This window comes from Pteropus alecto, unplaced genomic scaffold (assembly GCF_000325575.1).
Source record: "Pteropus alecto unplaced genomic scaffold, ASM32557v1 scaffold35, whole genome shotgun sequence".
NCBI lineage: Eukaryota > Metazoa > Chordata > Mammalia > Chiroptera > Pteropodidae > Pteropus > Pteropus alecto.
Genome location: NW_006437828.1, coordinates 8122697 through 8129113, shown reverse-complemented (window position 1 = coordinate 8129113; position 6417 = coordinate 8122697). Strand labels below are relative to the sequence as shown.

Here is a 6417-nt window from a genome sequence, read left to right as displayed (position 1 = left end):
GTATTTGGGTGTTGAGATGGCTTAATACTTCATTTGGCTTGATTTTCAAATTTAGAATAAATAAATAAATAAATAAATAAATAAATAAATAAATAAATGGATGAATGAAAATAAACTAGGCATTACCCGCATGTGAGTCATCGAATCCATACCCTGTCTTTCCCATTCTTCTTCCAAGGCAGGCATAAGGGGCGAGGGACCTGGTAGGAAGCTAAACACCAGGAGAAATTCTGTGTCAGAGAGACAGATGGCGGGAGGGAGGCACTAGATTCGGGTGTTAATGAAATGTTGACACTACCCACTTCCATGGGTGGAGAGTGGATGAGAGTTTATTTCTAGGCAATGAGGGCGATCGTCACCTAGAGCTACGATAAGGACCAGTGTATTCACCCCATGGCATCCTAGTTTTACTCTGGGAAAGGGAAGATCTGCTTACCGATGAGGAGTTGTAGGTGTACGACTGGCAGGTCGAAAGAGTCCATTTTCTGGAAAGTTTTAAATGTGTTAAGGTGAAGGGTAAGAGATCCTTGAAGTTTTAAAAGACGTTGGGAGGTTATGTCACCCAACCTTTCTTTCATTGTCTTTGGGCTTCTCCGACTTGTGTTTTACTTAATGCTAGAGATCAATCATCCCTTTTCTGACAGGGAAAAAAAAAAAAGTTTTCGCTTCAGCCATCATCAGTGGCGCCGAATTCAATTACACGCACATTTCACTCTCGGTCTTTCTTCTGCTTATCGTGAAAGTCCCAGTTTACCAGAAAAAAAGAGAAGGTGGCTAAAAATGAGAAGTATCTGAAATTGATTTTTAAAGCCTATTGAGAAACACAAGAAGTATCTATGCGAGTTTCTTCTAAAAAGTATTTTTTGAACTACTTTTGAAATTAAAAGGTCAATAGCTTCTGAAATGAATGAGCATTGTATAGCTAGAAATATGAAAAGGACATTTTAGGAAAGATGGGCTCTCCGTATAACTTTACCATACCTTCTCCGAGTCAGTTAATAGGGAAAAAAAATTATCTGGGAGAGCCGTTAGAATTTTAATAGCGCAAAGATTTCACCAGACCAAAAAGGCTGTTACCCATCTCCCTCCCCTAACCTCAGCCCCGCCCCACCTCCACCTCCCCAGATTAGATTCTCCTGAAGCTGTCAAACCAGGAAGCACAAAATATAAACGCAAGTAAGAAATTCTTTCAAACGAGCCAAAACCTCGTGTCCTTGTCAGTTTCAGCATGCCGTTATATGTGGTTCGAATAGATCAGGAATAGCGTTATTTTTTTTTTTTATTTTTTATTTTTTTCTGTACAGAAGGGTAACCATGGACTTGAGCAGATTATAAATCCCAGTTGCTAGAGGAATAGCTGGCGATAGCATCCTGGGGCACCTCCGCTAGAATCTTAATGTGCTCTTTCTTAACACCTCGTCTCTGACTTCGTTCATTCGCTTCTGATTATTTTTAGTTGTTGTCAATTATTTAGCTAACAGGCAGAAAACTAGGCTTTTATTGACATCCAAAGGGACTCTCCTGAGTGTAATCACGAAGGCAGTTTATTGAATGCCTGTGAGGTTGCTTTCTAATTGTACGCATTCATCTGCCCAGGCAAGCTGGCTGAAAATACCCCAGCAGATTGTACGTACAGATGGAGCACACGGGACGGTTCTTATGAAAAGACCTCTGGAACGTACTTCTGCAGTGCTGTCTTTTCCTTAAAAGTCGAATGACTGTGACTATTTCAATTGGTGGCTGAGAGCAGACCAGATTAATGGTGCATTAAGTCTGTTACTTTGGCTGGGGACAGACTCGAAATTCACAGTATGGAGTTAGTTTTAGGATTCTTGAGCATGAGAACAAAGGGTAGAAATAGACGACTAAGCTTGGTGTAGTTTTCACTGTTATTTTTACTCTCTGTAATTGTTTACTACTTATAAAAAGGCAAATCGTGATACTTTTCAGGATGGCCTTTTCTATTAATCAATATTATTGATATTTTTGAGGATTCGAAGTATCCGTTAATAAACCTTTTCTTGTGGGTTTTTTTTTTTTAATATATCAGAGAGAAGATGTTGATATTTAGGTAATTTAAGGGTTATAGTCTTCTTTCTAATCGTGTCTTTCTGATGAATGTAGACAGATTTAAATTTTGAGCCTACTTAACCAATGGTGGGGGCTTGGGTGGGATGTCTCTGGATATGAGGAAAAACAACATCCTCTCAAGGATTTGCTGGAACAATAAGAGTTGGGTATCTTTTAAACATTTAAAATGTCAATTCATATCTAATAACCATTTATACTTGTATAGTTTTTAAAAAAAATACAAAGAGTTTGGCTCTTTTAAATTAAATAGCCAAAGTAATAATAGGCTGCTATATTATTGAGAAGCTGTGGCATGTCAGGACTGTTCTGCATATTATGTACTTTTTTTTTTTCATTGATTTTTCAGATCAGCCCTGTCATGGCGGTAGCATCCTTATTTGCCCAATTTGCATTTTGGCAAATACAAATTGCCCAAAGTCGCGGAAACTGTAAGCAATCCAGAAATATCTTGGTCTAGAGATTTGAAGGGTTAGAGAAAATAGGCAGTTTGGAAACATGATTTTTGAAGGTCAGAGAATACCTGCCCCGGATGGGGGGTGACAAGTACCGTGGTGCCATGAGGGACATGTGGGGAAGACTAGGGGACAGGTCAGTTCGGAGAGGAAGATTTGAGCAAAGTTGACTCTGTTTCTGCCGACCCAGATCTAAATTTTGTCCAGCAAAGGAAAAACTGAGGAACTCTGTCTGCTCCTCTGATTTTCATCATGTATTATGAGTAAATAACACCTTCTTCCAGGTCCAACGCTGGCTTAGTCCCTGACTCGCGCCGGACCTCCCCTGCCTGAGCTCTATGCCCTGGTGCCGCTTCCAATATCTTGGGTGGAGAAGCGGCTCAGTTCCTGAAAGCCCGCTCCGAAAAGCTCTTAGAACCAAGCTCGTTTCAACCCAGGACCTTCCTATTCCCACACTGTCGAGCCCGCCCCACGCTCAGCCTGTGGATCGCAACGTTGGGAAGCGTTCTGCGTTTCCGCCGCGGGAGCCGTGCGTCTCTTTTACTTCCGTCTGAATAATAGTGCGATGAGCCCCTCCGAGGCCTGTCTTCATCTGTTTTAGTTTCTTAGAGCTGCGGATCTAGGTCGGTCTGCTGAATATGCACGCTTAGGCTTCAAGTTTGCCTTCTAATATGCTCACAAAACTTCTAATGCCCTTCATGGGAGCTTCCAAAAGACACTTAAGGGCTAAATGGATCCCTTATCCATACGCTAGGCTTAAATCCAACCTTACGTTTTATAATCCAAGCAAGGTGAAGCGAAAGTCATCCTATTCATAACTTTCTACCCTATGCTAATGAAGTGAATTTATAGATACGAAAATCCCCTATCTATGTTGTTCAGTACGAGACTGAACATTTTATGAGAAATCTGGTCTGAGTCTCCGCCTACTGAACGTTAAATCATGTCGATGGTTGAGACCGTATCAAAATTTCCACACACTGTCAGTCCTTCCTGCAGACATCCTCATGCATGTCCATTCCCACTGCCACCACCTTCGCGTAGGTATTTGTCACAGCCACTCGTATGGTGGCTTCTGTCTCCTTGTCATCCCCCGGACTCCTGGAATGGCTTCATTACTGGCTTTGCCCAGAGTCTCCAGTTCTCTTGATTGTCTTACATGTTTTGTCAGATTTCGTTTTCTAAAGCACAACTTGGGTCATGCCACAACCCTGCTCTAAAAACCTCAATTATTTCCCATTGCTTGGAAAATGAATCCCAGATGCTTTAGCCACAGCGTGGGCCACCTTAGTAAGAAGATGACATGGCCACGATAATAAGAAAGGACTGATAGGAGTTGGCCTTGTGTCAGGTGACTGTGTGTCGGGGGTGGCAACAAGGCTCCTGCTCTGGGTTGGATGCTACCGGCAGTGGTAATTGTGATTAGGTGTCTTAATCAATCATGTCCGAAAGGAGGGGGAAGACCGGAGAGTAAAGCTGTAATCGATAAAGGAGCAGCAGTCACTCATATTACCCAGAAGTTGGGGGTGTCCGGTCACTCTTGTGCTTAAGACAAGATTTATGTATTTTTCTTTATTCAAGTATATTAGGGTGGTCTTATTTCTGTCATGATCCATCACAGTCACAGAGTAACATCTTCTGATGTTGATATTGTAGGAAATTACTTTCAACAGGAGGATACCAAGGCCTCGCTAGCGCTGAGTGCCAGGCCAGCTCCTGCATGTCTGGGACAGCCTCCATCTTTCTCCGTATGTAATTAGTAATTGGCAAAAGTAAAAGCTGACTCACGCCTTATTTGCAAAATAGTTCGACTTAGTTATCTCATCACTGGGGCCCGGTACCATCACCGCCCCCCGTCTTGGACAGATCTGGGATTAGACCGCCTGCCTGGGGTCGAACCTTAATCTCTCTCCATAGGAGTCGAAGAACATTATGTAACCTCTTTGAGCTTCTGTTTCCTTGTGTTGTGCATGGGGTGTGGCTAGTATTTGTTGCTAACTCAAAAGAAGATTAATCAATATAATCCATGGAAGAAATCTAGGATGGTGCTTGGATGGCAGAGGGAAACAAAGAATGAAGGAGGAAGGCCAAACAAGGAGTGAAGAGGGGGATCAGCTGACTCTGGCCCTTGACCCCAGGATAGAGCCTAGGAACTTTTTGACAAGTGACTGTTCACCAAGAAGGCCCTGGGGTCCAGAAAGTGCTCCTGGTAAACACACCGCACCCGGGGAGAATGTGCGCCTCCGTCTTGGACGCGAGCTATCCGCACAGCCCAGTCCGTCACTTTTATGTGAATTCTAAGATCCTCACTGAAAAAATCACCACGAAATGAACTCTGGTCAAACGAATAATGAACAGAAGAAAGAAGAGGTAATCACATACCAGAACAATTGTAAGCAAAGAAGACAGTGACATTTATGGTCAAGTAGATGATTGTTTTCTTTCTTTTTTTAAAAAATTAAGAATCGACAGAGTCAACTTAAAATTATGGAAGATTTTAGTCTTAAAAGAGGCAGAAGGTAAAAAGGAATATAGGAATAAAATAAGTATTTTTTCTTTGCATGAGTGAATGCTTGTGAATTCTAGATATTGCACTAAAAACACATAATTACTCAGTTTTCTATATTTAATTATATTATTTATACGAATAGGACATACAAAATAAATACATTAGGAGAAAAAGATGCAACAAACGAAAATTGGATCATTACAGCAAAGGCAGAAAAGAGGGCGGGTGTTTTACAGGCAACAGTCAGCAATCATAAAAAAGGTATATAGGCCAAATCTCCTTATTAAAAGAAAAGTTCTGTGATTGCATAGAAAATAATAAAAATCTAGCTATATGCATAAAAATAACCTAGCTATATGCTATTACAGGAGATAGCTATAAAGCAAAAAAAGTTACAAATTAAGGCATGAAATATATAACCATAAATGGTAATGAAAGAAAGCAGATGTAGCAATATTAATGAGACAAAATTGAACTCAAAGTGAAAAGCATTCAACAGGATGAGAGATATCTTATGCAGATAAAATACGTAATACAAAAATAACGTGAACTATAAATCTTTATTGATAAATATAGATTTGAAATACATAAAACAAAAACTGCTCAAGTCTGTAATGTAGATCATAGATTTGTCAGATTTTCCTTTTATTTAATTGTCTCTGTAGAAATTAATAGATCAAGTGAATCAAAAAACTACACAAGGAATAGAGAATTTGAAAAACAATGACTCAGCATGATTAATAGACACAGTTATAGTGTTGTAACCAGTATATGAATATATATATTCTTTATAAATACTGACTTGACTACCAATTGCCATGCCAGAGGTCTCAAAGACTCTCTAGAAGTTCTTCAAAACCCCTAAATCCCAGAAAGCCACCATTCCTAAGAAAAGTATAATAAAATTAGTTATTAAGCAATAAGACATTTTAAAGTTTATCCAATTAATTTTTTTTCAAATTACCTTATGAAATGAGTATTAGGTAGAAAAAAATCGAAAGCAAAACTTTAGTTACAAATTACTTGTGGATAAAGAATATAAAATTCAAAGAATCTCATGTTAAAATTACGGAATGTGACTATAAAATGATTTAGAAAATGTAGGTTTTTAAAAGCATTTAGGAAAACAGGAAACAAAAGAATGAAGCATTTTACTAAGGTAGGATTATAACCATAAAATAAATACAAATAAGTAGAAAGAAACAATAAATGCCGAGAAAAATTAAAACATGATGAAATAGAAAAGAAGAAATGATCATATACAAATTAAACCAAGGGTTTTTTGTTTTTGGGGGTTTGTTTTTTTTTTTTTTTTAAAATTTTGATAAAATAGACAGACTTTAAATTGTAAGGAAGAAATAAACA

The 6417-nt window shown here is 39.0% G+C and overlaps 1 protein-coding gene across 3 annotated transcripts in view; it reads left to right on the top strand.

Annotated features, from left to right (window-relative positions):
* Positions 1 to 6417, top strand: part of EPSTI1 (epithelial stromal interaction 1) — a 73752-nt gene that overhangs the window by 27856 nt on the left and 39479 nt on the right. The gene's annotated exons all lie outside the window — the stretch shown is intronic.